Source organism: Stenella coeruleoalba (assembly GCF_951394435.1).
Source record: "Stenella coeruleoalba genome assembly, chromosome: 4".
Lineage (NCBI taxonomy): Eukaryota > Metazoa > Chordata > Mammalia > Artiodactyla > Delphinidae > Stenella > Stenella coeruleoalba.
In genome coordinates this window covers 90,087,880-90,107,510 of record NC_137149.1, presented here as the reverse complement: position 1 = coordinate 90,107,510, position 19,631 = coordinate 90,087,880, and the positions used below count along the sequence as shown (strand labels likewise).

The 19,631-nt window shown below is 44.0% G+C and overlaps 1 long non-coding RNA gene across 50 annotated transcripts in view; it reads right to left on the bottom strand.

The window, feature by feature from the left end:
* The window catches only part of LOC307185334, a 3,778,167-nt gene that overhangs the window by 202,736 nt on the left and 3,555,800 nt on the right, over window positions 1–19,631 (bottom strand). The window lies entirely within an intron of this gene.

Genomic DNA, 19,631 nt, shown 5'->3' with positions numbered 1-19,631 from the left:
AGAACAGGGTCTCAAATTTAGAAAACCAACTTATGCTTGCTTAAGGGGAAAGGTGAGTTGGGGTGCTGCATAAAACCAGAGATTGAAATGAGCACAGATAAAGTTCCTTAAGCCAAATATGGAATAGACAAGAGCTACTCCTTGCTCAACGAAATGGACTCAACACCCCATATTAAATGCCTAAGAATGTACCTGACTAGTAAGTATCTTAAAACCTATGGATTGCTATGTCTCCAAAAGAGAATCAAGCGTGTGTACAGGGGCATAAACGCAGCAGTGATAGGATTGGAGAGGTTCGGTGAGCAAATGAAGACCCTTTGAAGTCATATTGCATGGCACCCATTCCACGGGTCTCAACTCTCCAGGTTTAAGGTATTCTTCCTTCAGCTAAAACATGCATGTGGAACCCAGAGTATGATCAACCATGTGAACGGGAGACGTGTTCAAATATGTCTCAGTTTTCCTCCCCTGGTACTCGGGTGCAACATTCCAGACGCTTTACTAACACTCTCCCCACTTGGAGAGTCAGCGCCTTTAACCTCCTGTTTGGCACAGTTTGCAATTTCTGCGGAAGATGAACAGGAATAGCGAGAACCAATGAGAGACTAGCTGGAGGTGTCTGGACGGGCAAATTTAACTCTCATTTCCCACCAGGAAGAGGAAATAACCAAAGGCTCAGCGTGCCGTGCCGGAACCAGATTAGGGCCTGAAGCCATCCTGCGGTGTTGCGGCCAGGTCACAAGAAAGCAAGTTGAAGAAAGGAGCTCAGGGGCACTGTAATTCACAAACCTGCAGAGTTATAAATGACAGCTATCGTCCAAAAATAGACTGAAGTAAGGCTGCCAAGAGGACTTGAAAGCGGGGCAGAATTGCAGGAAACCGATTTCAGGAGGTAGACTGGAATTGCATTGAAAGCATAGGAAAAGAGGCAGAACGTCCACAATGATGCACTTGGCCAAAAAGGGCGTATGCGTTTTTTCCTGAATATATTCAGGAAAAAACGCATACGCCCTTTTTGGCCAACCAAGCAAGCTTGCAAAGGAAATCTGCACTACAATGAAGTCTCACTTCCCCCCGGTCAAAAGGGCCATCTGAAAAAAGTGTAAAATCCAGAAAGGCAGGACAGGCCATGGAGAACTGGGAGCCTTGTTATGCTGATGGGCGGGATGTAAATTGCCAACAACCACTCGGGAGAAGTGTATGGTGTTTCCTGAAACATCTAAAAAACAAAGCAACAGAGCCTAGGGCACTTCCACTTATGGTCCTATAGCTTAGGGAAATTAAAATCAAAAAGACACAGCCACCCCAAAGTTTGGGACGCCTCTGTTTACAAGAACCTCGTTTACAGTACAAGTTCAACATCGCAGAAAGTGAAAAATGGATAAAGAAGTTGTGGTATTTACTTACAAAGCAATATCACTCAGCAATGAAATCTATGTCATCAGGCCCTTAGCATCACAATGAGTGGATTCAGGTATGATGATTCTAACTGAAATAAGTCACACAGAAAAAGAAACATCATAAGATATCAGTAATACACGGAATGTAAACTTGGCTACACAGGAACTGAATTACAGAACAGAACAGGGTCTCAAATTTAGAAAACCAACTTATGCTTGCTTAAGGGTAAAGGTGAGTTGGGGTGCTGCATAAAACCAGAGATTGAAATGAGCACAGATAAAGTTCCTTAAGTCAAATATGGAATAGACAAGAGCTACTCCTTGCTCAACGAAATGGACTCAACACCGCATATTAAACGCCTAAGAATGTACCTGACTAGTAAGTATCGTAAAACCTATGGATTGCTATGTCTCCAAAAGAGAATCAAGCATGTGTACAGGGGCATAAACGCAGCAGTGATAGGATTGGAGAGGTTCGGTGAGCAAATGAAGACCCTTTGAAGTCATATTGCATGGTACCCATTACACGGGTCTCAACTCTCCAGGTTTAAGGTATTCTTCCTTCAGCTAAAACACGCATGTGGAACCCAAGTATGATCAACCATGTGAACGGGAGACGTGTTCAAATATGTCTCAGTTTTCCTCCCCTGGTACTCGGGTGCAATATTCCAGACGCTTTACTAACACTCTCCCGACTTGGAGAGTCAGCGCCTTTAACCTCCTGTTTGGCCCAGTTTGCAATTTCTGTGGAAGATGAACAGGAATAGCGAGAACCAATGAGAGGCTAGCTGGAGGTGTCTGGACGGGCAAATTTAACTCTCATTTCCCACCAGGAATAGGAAATAACCAAAGGCTCAGCGTGCCGTACCGGAACCAGATTAGGGCCTGAAGCCATCCTGCGGTGTTGCGGCCAGCTCAAAAGAAAGCGAGTTGAAGAAAGGAGCTCAGGGGCACTGTAATTCACAAACCTGCAGAGTTATAAATGACAGCTATCGTCCAAAAATAGACTGAAGTAAGGCTGCCAAGAGGACTTGAAAGCGGGGCAGAATTGCAGGAAACCGATTTCAGGAGGTAGACTGGAATTGCATTGAAAGCATAGGAAAAGAGGCAGAACGTCCACAATGATGCACTTGGCCAAAAAGGGCGTATGCGTTTTTTCCTGAATATATTCAGGAAAAAACGCATACGCCCTTTTTGGCCAACCAAGCAAGCTTGCAAAGGAAATCTGCACTACAATGAAGTCTCACTTCCCCCCGGTCAAAAGGGCCATCTGAAAAAAGTGTAAAATCCTGAAAGGCAGGACAGGCCATGGAGAACTGGGAGCCTTGTTATGCTAATGGGCGGGATGTAAATTGCCAACAGACACTCGGGAGAAGTGTATGGTGTTTCCTGAAACATCTAAAAAACAAAGCAACAGAGCCTAGGGCACTTCCACTTATGGTCCTATAGCTTAGGGAAATTAAAATCAAAAAGACACAGCCACCCCAAAGTTTGGGACGCCTCTGTTTACAAGAACCTCATTTACAGTACAAGTTCAACATCGCAGAAAGTGAAAAATGCATAAAGAAGTTGTGGTATTTACTTACAAAGCAATATCACTCAGCAATGAAATCTGTGTCATCAGGCCCTTAGCAGCACAATGAGTGGATTCAGGTATGATGATTCTAACTGAAGTAAGTCACACAGAAAAAGAAACATCATAAGATATCAGTAATACACGGAATGTAAACTTGGCTACACAGGAACTGAATTACAGAACAGAACAGGGTCTCAAATTTAGAAAACCAACTTATGCTTTCTTAAGGGTAAAGGTGAGTTGGGGTGCTGCATAAAACCAGAGATTGAAATGAGCACAGATAAAGTTCCTTAAGCCAAATATGGAATAGACAAGAGCTACTCCTTGCTCAACGAAATGGACTCAACACCGCATATTAAACGCCTAAGAATGTACCTGACTAGTAAGTATCTTAAAACCTATGGATTGCTATGTCTCCGAAAGAGAATCAAGCATGTGTACAGGGGCATAAACGCAGCAGTGATAGGATTGGAGAGGTTCGGTGAGCAAATGAAGACCCTTTGAAGTCATATTGCATGGTACCCATTCCACGGGTTTCAACTACCCAGGTTTAAGGTATTCTTCCTTCAGCTAAAACATGCATGTGGAACCTAGAGTATGATCAACCATGTGATCGGGAGACGTGTTCAAATATGTCTCAGTTTTCCTCCCCTGGTACTCGGGTGCAACATTCCAGACGCTTTACTAACACTCTCCCCACTTGGAGAGTCAGTCCCTTTAACCTCCTGTTTGGCCCAGTTTGCAATTTCTGCGGAAGATGAACAGGAATAGCGAGAACCAATGAGAGGCTAGCTGGAGGTGTCTGGACGGGCAAATTTAACACTCATTTCCCACCAGGAAGAGGAATTAACCAAAGGCTCAGCGTGCCGTACCGGAACCAGATTAGGGCCTGAAGCCATCCTGCGGTGTTGCGGCCAGGTCACAAGAAAGCGAGTTGAAGAAAGGAGCTCAGGGGCGCTGTAATTCACAAACCTGCAGAGTTATAAATGACAGCTATCGTCCAAAAATAGACTGAAGTAAGGCTGCCAAGAGGACTTGAAAGCGGGGCAGAATTGCAGGAAACCGATTTCAGGAGGTAGACTGGAATTGCATTGAAAGCATAGGAAAAGAGGCAGAACGTCCACAATGATGCACTTGGCCAAAAAGGGCGTATGCGTTTTTTCCTGAATATATTCAGGAAAAAACGCATACGCCCTTTTTGGCCAACCAAGCAAGCTTGCAAAGGAAATCTGCACTACAATGAAGTCTCACTTCCCCCCGGTCAAAAGGGCCATCTGAAAAAAGTGTAAAATCCAGAAAGGCAGGACAGGCCATGGAGAACTGGGAGCCTTGTTATGCTGATGGGCGGGATGTAAATTGCCAACAACCACTCGGGAGAAGTGTATGGTGTTTCCTGAAACATCTAAAAAACAAAGCAACAGAACCTAGGGCACTTCCACTTATGGTCCTATAGCTTAGGGAAATTAAAATCAAAAAGACACAGCCACCCCAAAGTTTGGGACGCCTCTGTTTACAAGAACCTCGTTTACAGTACAAGTTCAACATCGCAGAAAGTGAAAAATGGATAAAGAAGTTGTGGTATTTACTTACAAAGCAATATCACTCAGCAATGAAATCTATGTCATCAGGCCCTTAGCATCACAATGAGTGGATTCAGGTATGATGATTCTAACTGAAATAAGTCACACAGAAAAAGAAACATCATAAGATATCAGTAATACACGGAATGTAAACTTGGCTACACAGGAACTGAATTACAGAACAGAACAGTGTCTCAAATTTAGAAAACCAACTTATGCTTGCTTAAGGGTAAAGGTGAGTTGGGGTGCTGCATAAAACCAGAGATTGAAATGAGCACAGATAAAGTTCCTTAAGTCAAATATGGAATAGACAAGAGCTACTCCTTGCTCAACGAAATGGACTCAACACCGCATATTAAACGCCTAAGAATGTACCTGACTAGTAAGTATCGTAAAACCTATGGATTGCTATGTCTCCAAAAGAGAATCAAGCATGTGTACAGGGGCATAAACGCAGCAGTGATAGGATTGGAGAGGTTTGGTGAGCAAATGAAGACCCTTTGAAGTCATATTGCATGGTACCCATTACACGGGTCTCAACTCTCCAGGTTTAAGGTATTCTTCCTTCAGCTAAAACATGCATGTGGAACCCAAGTATGATCAACCATGTGAACGGGAGACGTGTTCAAATATGTCTCAGTTTTCCTCCCCTGGTACTCGGGTGCAACATTCCAGACGCTTTACTAACACTCTCCCGACTTGGAGAGACACCGCCTTTAACCTCCTGTTTGGCCCAGTTTGCAATTTCTGCGGAAGATGAACAGGAATAGCGAGAACCAATGAGAGGCTAGCTGGAGGTGTCTGGACGGGCAAATTTAACTCTCATTTCCCACCAGGAAGAGGAAATAAACAAAGGCTCAGCGTGCCGTACCGGAACCAGATTAGGGCCTGAAGCCATCCTGCGGTGTTGCGGCCAGGTCACAAGAAAGCGAGTTGAAGAAAGGAGCTCAGGGGCACTGTAATTCACAAACCTGCAGAGTTATAAATGACAGCTATCGTCCAAAAATAGACTGAAGTAAGGCTGCCAAGAGGACTTGAAAGCGGGGCAGAATTGCAGGAAACCGATTTCAGGAGGTAGACTGGAATTGCATTGAAAGCATAGGAAAAGAGGCAGAACGTCCACAATGATGCACTTGGCCAAAAAGGGCGTATGCGTTTTTTCCTGAATATATTCAGGAAAAAACGCATACGCCCTTTTTGGCCAACCAAGCAAGCTTGCAAAGGAAATCTGCACTACAATGAAGTCTCACTTCCCCCCAGTCAAAAGGGCCATCTGAAAAAAGTGTAAAATCCAGAAAGGCAGGACAGGCCATGGAGAACTGGGAGCCTTGTTATGCTGATGGGCGGGATGTAAATTGCCAACAACCACTCGGGAGAAGTGTATGGTGTTTCCTGAAACATCTAAAAAACAAAGCAACAGAGCCTAGGGCACTGCCACTTATGGTCCTATAGCTTAGGGAAATTAAAATCAAAAAGACACAGCCACCCCAAAGTTTGGAACGGCTCTGTTTACAAGAACCTCGTTTACAGTACAAGTTCAACATCGCAGAACGTGAAAAATGGATAAAGAAGTTGTGGTATTTACTTACAAAGCAATATCACTCAGCAATGAAATCTGTGTCATCAGGCCCTTAGCAGCACAATGCGTGGATTCAGGTATGATGATTCTAACTGAAATAAGTCACACAGAAAAAGAAACATCATAAGATATCAGTAATACACGGAATGTAAACTTGGCTACACAGGAACTGAATTACAGAACAGAACAGGGTCTCAAATTTAGAAAACCAACTTATTCTTGCTTAAGGGTAAAGGTGAGTTGGGGTGCTGCATAAAACCAGAGATTGAAATGAGCACAGATAAAGTTCCTTAAGCCAAATATGGAATAGACAAGAGCTACTCCTTGCTCAACGAAATGGACTCAGTACCCCATATTAAACGCCTAAGAATGTACCTGACTAGTAAGTATCTTAAAACCTATGGATTGCTATGTCTCCGAAAGAGAATCAAGCATGTGTACAGGGGCATAAACGCAGCAGTGATAGGATTGAAGAGGTTCGGTGAGCAAATGAAGACCCTTTGAAGTCATATTGCATGGTACCCATTCCACGGGTTTCAACTACCCAGGTTTAAGGTATTCTTCCTTCAGCTAAAACATGCATGTGGAACCTAGAGTATGATCAACCATGTGATCGGGAGACGTGTTCAAATATGTCTCAGTTTTCCTCCCCTGGTACTCGGGTGCAACATTCCAGACGCTTTACTAACACTCTCCCCACTTGGAGAGTCAGTCCCTTTAACCTCCTGTTTGGCCCAGTTTGCAATTTCTGCGGAAGATGAACAGGAATAGCGAGAACCAATGAGAGGCTAGCTGGAGGTGTCTGGACGGGCAAATTTAACTCTCATTTCCCACCAGGAAGAGGAATTAACCAAAGGCTCAGCATGCCGGGCCGGAACCAGATTAGGGCCTGAAGCCATCCTGCGGTGTTGCGGCCAGGTCACAAGAAAGCGAGTTGAAGAAAGGAGCTCAGGGGCACTGTAATTCACAAACCTGCAGAGTTATAAATGACAGCTATCGTCCAAAAATAGACTGAAGTAAGGCTGCCAAGAGGACTTGAAAGCGGGGCAGAATTGCAGGAAACCGATTTCAGGAGGTAGACTGGAATTGCATTGAAAGCATAGGAAAAGAGGCAGAACGTCCACAATGATGCACTTGGCCAAAAAGGGCGTATGCGTTTTTTCCTGAATATATTCAGGAAAAAACGCATACGCCCTTTTTGGCCAACCAAGCAAGCTTGCAAAGGAAATCTGCACTACAATGAAGTCTCACTTCCCCCCGGTCAAAAGGGCCATCTGAAAAAAGTGTAAAATCCAGAAAGGCAGGACAGGCCATGGAGAACTGGGAGCCTTGTTATGCTGATGGGCGGGATGTAAATTGCCAACAGACACTCGGGAGAAGTGTATGGTGTCTCCTGAAACATCTAAAAAACAAAGCAACAGAGCCTAGGGCACTTCCACTTATGGTCCTATAGCTTAGGGAAATTAAAATCAAAAAGACACAGCCACCCCAAAGTTTGGGACGCCTCTGTTTACAAGAACCTCATTTACAGTACAAGTTCAACATCGCAGAAAGTGAAAAATGGATAAAGAAGTTGTGGTATTTACTTACAAAGCAATATCACTCAGCAATGAAATCTATGTCATCAGGCTCTTAGCATCACAATGAGTGGATTCAGGTATGATGATTCTAACTGAAGTAAGTCACACAGAAAAAGAAACATCATAAGATATCAGTAATACACGGAATGTAAACTTGGCTACACAGGAACTGAATTACAGAACAGAACAGGGTCTCAAATTTAGAAAACCAACTTATGCTTGCTTAAGGGTAAAGGTGAGTTGGGGTGCTGCATAAAACCAGAGATTGAAATGAGCACAGATAAAGTTCCTTAAGTCAAATATGGAATAGACAAGAGCTACTCCTTGCTCAACGAAATGGACTCAACACCCCATATTAAACGCCTAAGAATGTACCTGACTAGTAAGTATCTTCAAACCTATGGATTGCTATGTCTCCGAAAGAGAATCAAGCATGTGTACAGGGGCATAAACGCAGCAGTGATAGGATTGGAGAGGTTCGGTGAGCAAATGAAGACCCTTTGAAGTCATATTGCATGGTACCCATTCCACGGGTTTCAACTACCCAGGTTTAAGGTATTCTTCCTTCAGCTAAAACATGCATGTGGAACCTAGAGTATGATCAACCATGTGATCGGGAGACGTGTTCAAATATGTCTCAGTTTTCCTCACCTGGTACTCGGGTGCAACATTCCAGACGCTTTACTAACACTCTCCCCACTTGGAGAGTCAGTCCCTTTAACCTCCTGTTTGGCCCAGTTTGCAATTTCTGCGGAAGATGAACAGGAATAGCGAGAACCAATGAGAGGCTAGCTGGAGGTGTCTGGACGGGCAAATTTAACTCTCATTTCCCACCAGGAAGAGGAATTAACTAAAGGCTCAGCGTGCCGTGCCGGAACCAGATTAGGGCCTGAAGCCATCCTGCGGTGTTGCGGCCAGGTCACAAGAAAGCGAGTTGAAGAAAGGAGCTCAGGGGCACTGTAATTCACAAACCTGCAGAGTTATAAATGACAGCTATCGTCCAAAAATAGACTGAAGTAAGGCTGCCAAGAGGACTTGAAAGCGGGGCAGAATTGCAGGAAACCGATTTCAGGAGGTAGACTGGAATTGCATTGAAAGCATAGGAAAAGAGGCAGAACGTCCACAATGATGCATTTGGCCAAAAAGGGCGTATGCGTTTTTTCCTGAATATATTCAGGAAAAAACGCATACGCCCTTTTTGGCCAACCAAGCAAGCTTGCAAAGGAAATCTGCACTACAATGAAGTCTCACTTCCCCCCGGTCAAAAGGGCCATCTGAAAAAAGTGTAAAATCCAGAAAGGCAGGACAGGCCATGGAGAACTGGGAGCCTTGTTATGCTGATGGGCGGGATGTAAATTGCCAACAGACACTCGGGAGAAGTGTATGGTGTCTCCTGGAACATCTAAAAAACAAAGCAACAGAGCCTAGGGCACTGCCACTTATGGTCCTATAGCTTAGGGAAATTAAAATCAAAAAGACACAGCCACCCCAAAGTTTGGGACGCCTCTGTTTACAAGAACCTCGTCTACAGTACAAGTTCAACATCGCAGAAAGTGAAAAATGGATAAAGAACTTGTGGTACTTACGTAGAATGCAGTATCACTCAGCAATGAAATCTATGTCATCAGGCCCGTAGCAGCATAATGAGTGGATTCAGGTATGATGATTCTAACTGAAATAAGTCACACAGAAAAAGAAACATCATAAGATATCACTAATACACGGAATGTAAACTTGGCTACACAGGAACTGCATTCCAAAACAGAACAGAGTCTCAAATTTAGAAAACCAACTTATTCTTGCTTAAGGGGAAAGGTGAGTTGGGGTGCTGCATAAAACCAGAGATTGAAATGAGCACAGATAAAGTTCCTTAAGTCAAATATGGAATAGACAAGAGCTACTCCTTGCTCAACGAAATGGACTCAAAACCCCATATTAAACCCCTAAGAATGTACCTGACTAGTAAGTATCTTAAAACCTATGGATTGCTATGTCTCCAAAAGCGAATCAAGCGTGTGTACAGGGGAATAAACGCAGCAGTGATAGGATTGGAGAGGTTCGGTGAGCAAATGAAGACCCTTTGAAGTCATATTGCATGGTACCCATTCCACGGGTCTCAACTCTCCAGGTTTAAGGTATTCTTCCTTCAGCTAAAACATGCATGTGGAACCCAGAGTATGATCAACCATGTGAACGGGAGACGTGTTCAAATATGTCTCAGTTTTCCTCCCCTGGTACTCGGGTGCAACATTCCAGACGCTTTACTAACACTCTCCCCACTTGGAGAGTCAGTCCCTTTAACCTCCTGTTTGGCCCAGTTTGCAATTTCTGCGGAAGATGAAAAGGAATAGCAAGAACCAATGAGAGGCTAGCTGGAGGTGTCTGGACGGGCAAATTTAACTCTCATTTCCCACCAGGAAGAGGAATTAACCAAAGGCTCAGCATGCCGGGCCGGAACCAGATTAGGGCCTGAAGCCATCCTGCGGTGTTGCGGCCAGGTCACAAGAAAGCGAGTTGAAGAAAGGAGCTCAGGGGCACTGTAATTCACAAACCTGCAGAGTTATAAATGACAGCTATCGTCCAAAAATAGACTGAAGTAAGGCTGCCAAGAGGACTTGAAAGCGGGGCAGAATTGCAGGAAACCGATTTCAGGAGGTAGACTGGAATTGCATTGAAAGCATAGGAAAAGAGGCAGAATGTCCACAATGATGCACTTGGCCAAAAAGGGCGTATGCATTTTTTCCTGAATATATTCAGGAAAAAAAGCATACGCCCTTTTTGGCCAACCAAGCAAGCTTGCAAAGGAAATCTGCACTACAATGAAGTCTCACTTCCCCCCGGTCAAAAGGGCCATCTGAAAAAAGTGTAAAATCCAGAAAGGCAGGACAGGCCATGGAGAACTGGGAGCCTTGTTATGCTGATGGGCGGGATGTAAATTGCCAACAACCACTCGGGAGAAGTGTATGGTGTTTCCTGAAACATCTAAAAAACAAAGCAACAGAGCCTAGGGCACTTCCACTTATGGTCCTATAGCTTAGGGAAATTAAAATCAAAAAGACACAGCCACCCCAAGGTTTGGGACGCCTCTGTTTACAAGAACCTCGTTTACAGTACAAGTTCAACATCGCAGAAAGTGAAAAATGCATAAAGAAGTTGTGGTATTTACTTACAAAGCAATATCACTCAGCAATGAAATCTGTGTCATCAGGCCCTTAGCAGCACAATGAGTGGATTCAGGTATGATGATTCTAACTGAAATAAGTCACACAGAAATAGAAACATCATAAGATATCAGTAATACACGGAATGTAAACTTGGCTACACAGGAACTGTATTACAGAACAGAACAGGGTCTCAAATTTAGAAAACCAACTTATTCTTGCTTAAGGGTAAAGGTGAGTTGGGGTGCTGCATAAAACCAGAAATTGAAATGAGCACAGATAAAGTTCCTTAAGCCAAATATGGAATAGACAAGAGCTACTCCTTGCTCAACGAAATGGACTCAACACCCCATATTAAACGCCTAAGAATGTACCTGACTAGTAAGTATCTTAAAACCTATGGATTGCTATGTCTCCGAAAGAGAATCAAGCATGTGTACAGGGGCATAAACGCAGCAGTGATAGGATTGAAGAGGTTCGGTGAGCAAATGAAGACCCTTTGAAGTCATATTGCATGGTACCCATTCCACGGGTTTCAACTACCCAGGTTTAAGGTATTCTTCCTTCAGCTAAAACACGCATGTGGAACCTAGAGTATGATCAACCATGTGATCGGGAGACGTGTTCAAATATGTCTCAGTTTTCCTCCCCTGGTACTCGGGTGCAACATTCCAGACGCTTTACTAACACTCTCCCCACTTGGAGAGTCAGTCCCTTTAACCTCCTGTTTGGCCCAGTTTGCAATTTCTGCGGAAGATGAACAGGAATAGTGAGAACCAATGAGAGGCTAGCTGGAGGTGTCTGGACGGGCAAATTTAACTCTCATTTCCCACCAGGAAGAGGAATTAACCAAAGGCTCAGCGTGCCGTGCCGGAACCAGATTAGGGCCTGAAGCCATCCTGCGGTGTTGCGGCCAGGTCACAAGAAAGCGAGTTGAAGAAAGGAGCTCAGGGGCACTGTAATTCACAAACCTGCAGAGTTATAAATGACAGCTATCGTCCAAAAATAGACTGAAGTAAGGCTGCCAAGAGGACTTGAAAGCGGGGCAGAATTGCAGGAAACCGATTTCAGGAGGTAGACTGGAATTGCATTGAAAGCATAGGAAAAGAGGCAGAACGTCCACAATGATGCACTTGGCCAAAAAGGGCGTATGCGTTTTTTCCTGAATATATTCAGGAAAAAACGCATACGTCCTTTTTGGCCAACCAAGCAAGCTTACAAAGGAAATCTGCACTACAATGAAGTCTCACTTCCCCCCGGTCAAAAGGGCCATCTGAAAAAAGTGTAAAATCCAGAAAGGCAGGACAGGCCATGGAGAACTGGGAGCCTTGTTATGCTGATGGGCGGGATGTAAATTGCCAACAACCACTCGGGAGAAGTGTATGGTGTTTTTTACTGAAACATCTAAAAAACAAAGCAACAGAGCCTAGGGCACTTCCACTTATGGTCCTATAGCTTAGGGAAATTAAAATCAAAAAGACACAGCCACCCCAAAGTTTGGAACGGCTCTGTTTACAAGAACCTCGTTTACAGTACAAGTTCAACATCGCAGAAAGTGAAAAATGGATAAAGAAGTTGTGGTATTTACTTACAAAGCAATATCACTCAGCAATGAAGTCTGTGTCATCAGGCCCTTAGCAGCACAATGAGTGGATTCAGGTATGATGATTCTAACTGAAGTAAGTCACACAGAAAAAGAAACATCATAAGATATCAGTAATACACGGAATGTAAACTTGGCTACACAGGAACTGAATTACAGAACAGAACAGGGTCTCAAATTTAGAAAACCAACTTATGCTTGCTTAAGGGTAAAGGTGAGTTGGGGTGCTGCATAAAACCAGAGATTGAAATGAGCACAGATAAAGTTCCTTAAGTCAAATATGGAATAGACAAGAGCTACGCCTTGCTCAATGAAATGGACTCAACACCGCATATTAAACGCCTAAGAATGTACCTGACTAGTAAGTATCTTAAAACCTATGGATTGCTATGTCTCCGAAAGAGAATCAAGCATGTGTACAGGGGTATAAACGCAGCAGTTATAGGATTGGAGAGGTTCGGTGAGCAAATGAAGACCCTTTGAAGTCATATTGCATGGTACCCATTACACGGGTTTCAAGTACCCAGGTTTAAGGTATTCTTCCTTCAGCTAAAACATGCATGTGGAACCCAAGTATGATCAACCATGTGAACGGGAGACGTGTTCAAATATGTCTCAGTTTTCCTCCCCTGGTACTCGGGTGCAACATTCCAGACGCTTTACTAACACTCTCCCCACTTGGAGAGTCAGCGCCTTTAACCTCCTGTTTGGCCCAGTTTGCAATTTCTGTGGAAGATGAACAGGAATAGTGAGAACCAATGAGAGGCTAGCTGGAGGTGTCTGGACGGGCAAATTTAACTCTCATTTCCCACCAGGAAGAGGAAATAACCAAAGGCTCAGCGTGCCGTACCGGAACCAGATTAGGGCCTGAAGCCATCCTGCGGTGTTGCGGCCAGCTCAAAAGAAAGCGAGTTGAAGAAAGGAGCTCAGGGGCACTGTAATTCACAAACCTGCAGAGTTATAAATGACAGCTATCGTCCAAAAATAGACTGAAGTAAGGCTGCCAAGAGGACTTGAAAGCGGGGCAGAATTGCAGGAAACCGATTTCAGGAGGTAGACTGGAATTGCATTGAAAGCATAGGAAAAGAGGCAGAACGTCCACAATGATGCACTTGGCCAAAAAGGGCGTATGCGTTTTTTCCTGAATATATTCAGGAAAAAACGCATACGCCCTTTTTGGCCAACCAAGCAAGCTTGCAAAGGAAATCTGCACTACAATGAAGTCTCACTTCCCCCCGGTCAAAAGGGCCATCTGAAAAAAGTGTAAAATCCAGAAAGGCAACAGGCCATTGAGAACTGGGAGCCTTGTTATGCTGATGGGCGGGATGTAAATTGCCAACAGACACTCTGGAGAAGTGTATGGTGTTTCCTGAAACATCTAAAAAACAATGCAACAGAGCCTAGGGCACTTCCACTTATGGTCCTATAGCTTAGGGAAATTAAAATCAAAAAGACACAGCCACCCCAAAGTTTGGAACGGCTCTGTTTACAAGAACCTCGTTTACAGTACAAGTTCAACATCGCAGAAAGTGAAAAATGGATAAAGAACTTCTGGTACTTACGTACAATGCAGTATCACTCAGCAATGAAATCTATGTCATCAGGCCCGTAGCAGCATAATGAGTGGATTCAGGTATGATGATTCTAACTGAAATAAGTTACACAGAAAAAGAAACATCATAAGATATCACTAATACACGGAATGTAAACTTGGCTACACAGGAACTGAATTCCAAAACAGAATAGGTTCTCAAATTTAGAAAACCAACTTATGCTTGCTTAAGGGGAAAGGTGAGTTGGGATGCTGCATAAAACCAGAGATTGAAATGAGCACAGATAAAGTTCCTTAAGCCATATATGGAATAGAGAAGAGCTACTCCTTGCTCAACGAAATGGACTCAACACCGCATATTAAACGCCTAAGAATGTACCTGACTAGTAAGTATCTTAAAACCTATGGATTGCTATGTCTCCGAAAGAGAATCAAGCATGTGTACAGGGGCATAAACGCAGCAGTGATAGGATTGGAGAGGTTCGGTGAGCAAATGAAGACCCTTTGAAGTCATATTGCATGGTACCCATTCCACGGGTTTCAACTACCCAGGTTTTAGGTATTCTTCCTTCAGCTAAAACATGCATGTGGAACCCAGAGTATGATCAACCATGTGATCGGGAGACGTGTTCAAATATGTCTCAGTTTTCCTCCCCTGGTACTCGGGTGCAACATTCCAGACGCTTTACTAACACTCTCCCCACTTGGAGAGTCAGCGCCTTTAACCTCCTGTTTGGCCCAGTTTGCAATTTCTGCGGAAGATGAACAGGAATAGCGAGAACCAATGACAGGCTAGCTGGAGGTGTCTGGACGGGCAAATTTAACTCTCATTTCCCACCAGGAAGAGGAAATAACCAAAGGCTCAGCGTGCCGTACCGGAACCAGATTAGGGCCTGAAGCCATCCTGCGGTGTTGCGGCCAGGTCACAAGAAAGCGAGTTGAAGAAAGGAGCTCAGGGGCACTGTAATTCACAAACCTGCAGAGTTATAAATGACAGCTATCGTCCAAAAATAGACTGAAGTAAGGCTGCCAAGAGGACTTGAAAGCGGGGCAGAATTGCAGGAAACCGATTTCAGGAGGTAGACTGGAATTGCATTGAAAGCATAGGAAAAGAGGCAGAACGTCCACAATGATGCACTTGGCCAAAAAGGGCGTATGCGTTTTTTCCTGAATATATTCAGGAAAAAACGCATACGCCCTTTTTGGCCAACCAAGCAAGCTTGCAAAGGAAATCTGCACTACAATGAAGTCTCACTTCCCCCCGGTCAAAAGGGCCATCTGAAAAAAGTGTAAAATCCAGAAAGGCAGGACAGGCCATGGAGAACTGGGAGCCTTGTTATGCTGATGGGCGGGATGTAAATTGCCAACAACCACTCCGGAGAAGTGTATGGTGTTTCCTGAAACATCTAAAAAACAAAGCAACAGAGCCTAGGGCACTGCCACTTATGGTCCTATAGCTTAGGGAAATTAAAATCAAAAAGACACAGCCACCCCAAAGTTTGGGACGGCTCTGTTTACAAGAACCTCGTTTACAGTACATGTTCAACATCGCAGAAAGTGAAAAATGGATAAAGAAGTTGTGGTATTTACTTACAAAGCAATATCACTCAGCAATGAAGTCTGTTTCATCAGGCCCTTAGCAGCACAATGAGTGGATTCAGGTATGATGATTCTAACTGAAATAAGTCACACAGAAAAAGAAACATCATAAGATATCAATAATACACGGAATGTAAACTTGGCTACACAGGAACTGAATTACAGAACAGAACAGGGTCTCAAATTTAGAAAACCAACTTATTCTTGCTTAAGGGTAAAGGTGAGTTGGGGTGCTGCATAAAACCAGAGATTGAAATGAGCACAGATAAAGTTCCTTAAGCCAAATATGGAATAGACAAGAGCTACTCCTTGCTCAACGAAATGGACTCAACACCGCATATTAAACGCCTAAGAATGTACCTGACTAGTAAGTATCTTAAAACCTATGGATTGCTATGTCTCCGAAAGAGAATCAAGCATGTGTACAGGGGCATAAACGCAGCAGTGATAGGATTGGAGAGGTTCGGTGAGCAAATGAAGACCCTTTGAAGTCATATTGCATGGTGCCCATTCCACGGGTTTCAACTACCCAGGTTTAAGGTATTCTTCCTTCAGCTAAAACATGCATGTGGAACCTAGAGTATGATCAACCATGTGATCGGGAGACGTGTTCAAATATGTCTCAGTTTTCCTCCCCTGGTACTCGGGTGCAACATTCCAGACGCTTTACTAACACTCTCCCCACTTGGAGAGTCAGTCCCTTTAACCTCCTGTTTGGCCCAGTTTGCAATTTCTGCGGAAGATGAACAGGAATAGCGAGAACCAATGAGAGGCTAGCTGGAGGTGTCTGGACGGGCAAATTTAACTCTCATTTCCCACCAGGAAGAGGAATTAACCAAACGCTCAGCGTGCCGTGCCGAAACCAGATTAGGGCCTGAAGCCATCCTGCGGTGTTGCGGCCAGCTCAAAAGAAAGCGAGTTGAAGAAAGGAGCTCAGGCACACTGTAATTCACAAACCTGCAGACTTATAAATGACAGCTATCGTCCAAAAATAGACTGAAGTAAGGCTGCCAAGAGGACTTGAAAGCGGGGCAGAATTGCAGGAAACCGATTTCAGGAGGTAGACTGGAATTGCATTGAAAGCATAGGAAAAGAGGCAGAACGTCCACAATGATGCACTTGGCCAAAAAGGGCGTATGCGTTTTTTCCTGAATATATTCAGGAAAAAACGCATACGCCCTTTTTGGCCAACCAAGCAAGCTTGCAAAGGAAATCTGCACTACAATGAAGTCTCACTTCCCCCCGGTCAAAAGGGCCATCTGAAAAAAGTGTAAAATCCAGAAAGGCAGGACAGGCCATGGAGAACTGGGAGCCTTGTTATGCTGATGGGCGGGATGTAAATTGCCAACAGACACTCGGGAGAAGTGTATGGTGTCTCCTGAAACATCTAAAAAACAAAGCAACAGAGCCTAGGGCACTGCCACTTATGGTCCTATAGCTTAGGGAAATTAAAATCAAAAAGACACAGCCACCCCAAAGTTTGGGACGCCTCTGTTTACAAGAACCTCGTTTACAGTACAAGTTCAACATCGCAGAAAGTGAAAAATGGATAAAGAAGTTGTGGTATTTACTTACAAAGCAATATCACTCAGCAATGAAATCTATGTCATCAGGCCCTTAGCATCACAATGAGTGGATTCAGGTATGATGATTCTAACTGAAGTAAGTCACACAGAAAAAGAAACATCATAAGATATCAGTAATACACGGAATGTAAACTTGGCTACACAGGAACTGAATTACAGAACAGAACAGGGTCTCAAATTTAGAAAACCAACTTATGCTTGCTTAAGGGTAAAGGTGAGTTGGGGTGCTGCATAAAACCAGAGATTGAAATGAGCACAGATAAAGTTCCTTAAGTCAAATATGGAATAGACAAGAGCTACTCCTTGCTCAATGAAATGGACTCAACACCGCATATTAAACGCCTAAGAATGTACCTGACTAGTAAGTATCTTAAAACCTATGGATTGCTATGTCTCCGAAAGAGAATCAAGCATGTGTACAGGGGCATAAACGCAGCAGTGATAGGATTGGAGAGGTTCGGTGAGCAAATGAAGACCCTTTGAAGTCATATTGCATGGTAACCATTACACGGGTCTCAACTCTCCAGGTTTAAGGTATTCTTCCTTCAGCTAAAACATGCATGTGGAACCCAAGTATGATCAACCATGTGAACGGGAGACGTGTTCAAATATGTCTCAGTTTTCCTCCCCTGGTACTCGGGTGCAACATTCCAGATGCTTTACTAACACTCTCCCCACTTGGAGAGTCAGCGCCTTTAACCTCCTGTTTGGCCCAGTTTGCAATTTCTGCGGAAGATGAACAGGAATAGTGAGAACCAATGAGAGGCTAGCTGGAGGTGTCTGGACGGGCAAATTTAACTCTCATTTCCCACCAGGAAGAGGAAATAACCAAAGGCTCAGCGTGCCGTACCGGAACCAGATTAGGGCCTGAAGCCATCCTGCGGTGTTGCGGCCAGCTCAAAAGAAAGCGAGTTGAAGAAAGGAGCTCAGGGGCACTGTAATTCACAAACCTGCAGAGTTATAAATGACAGCTATCGTCCAAAAATAGACTGAAGTAAGGCTGCCAAGAGGACTTGAAAGCGGGGCAGAATTGCAGGAAACCGATTTCAGGAGGTAGACTGGAATTGCATTGAAAGCAAAGGAAAAGAGGCAGAACGTCCACAATGATGCACTTGGCCAAAAAGGGCGTATGCGTTTCTTCCTGAATATATTCAGGAAAAAACGCATACGCCCTTTTTGGCCAACCAAGCAAGCTTGCAAAGGAAATCTGCACTACAATGAAGTCTCACTTCCCCCCGGTCAAAAGGGCCATCTGAAAAAAGTGTAAAATCCAGAAAGGCAGGACAGGCCATGGAGAACTGGGAGCCTTGTTATGCTGATGGGCGGGATGTAAATTGCCAACAGACACTCGGGAGAAGTGTATGGTGTTTCCTGAAACATCTAAAAAACAAAGAAACAGAACCTAGGGCACTTCCACTTATGGTCCTATAGCTTAGGGAAATTAAAATCAAAAAGACACAGCCACCCCAAAGTTTGGGACGCCTCTGTTTACAAGAACCTCGTTTACAGTACAAGTTCAACATCGCAGAAAGTGAAAAATGGATAAAGAAGTTGTGGTATTTACTTACAAAGCAATATCACTCAGCAATGAAATCTGTGTCATCAGGCCCTTAGCAGCACAATGAGTGGATTCAGGTATGATGATTCTAACTGAAGTAAGTCACACAGAAAAAGAAACATCATAAGATATCAGTAATACACGGAATGTAAACTTGGCTACACAGGAACTGAATTACAGAACAGAACAGGGTCTCAAATTTAGAAAACCAACTTATGCTTGCTTAAGGGTAAAGGTGAGTTGGGGTGCTGCATAAAACCAGAGATTGAAATGAGCACAGATAAAGTTCCTTAAGCCAAATATGGATTAGACAAGAGCTACTCCTTGCTCAACGAAATGGACTCAACACCGCATATTAAACGCCTAAGAATGTACATGACTAGTAAGTATCTTAAAACCTATGGATTGCTATGTCTCCGAAAGAGAATCAAGCATGTGTACAGGGGCATAAACGCAGCAGTGATAGGATTGGAGAGGTTCGGTGAGCAAATGAAGACCCTTTGAAGTCATATTGCATGGTACCCATTCCACGGGTTTCAACTACCCAGGTTTTAGGTATTCTTCCTTCAGCTAAAACATGCATGTGGAACCCAGAGTATGATCAACCATGTGATTGGGAGACGTGTTCAAATATGTCTCAGTTTTCCTCCCCTGGTACTCGGGTGCAACATTCCAGATGCTTTACTAACACTCTCCCCTCTTGGAGAGTCAGCGCCTTTAACCTCCTGTTTGGCACAGTTTGCAATTTCTGCGGAAGGTGAACAAGAATAGCGAGAACCAATGAGAGGCTAGCTGGAGGTGTCTGGACGGGCAAATTTAACTCTCATTTCCCACCAGGAAGAGGAATTAACCAAAGG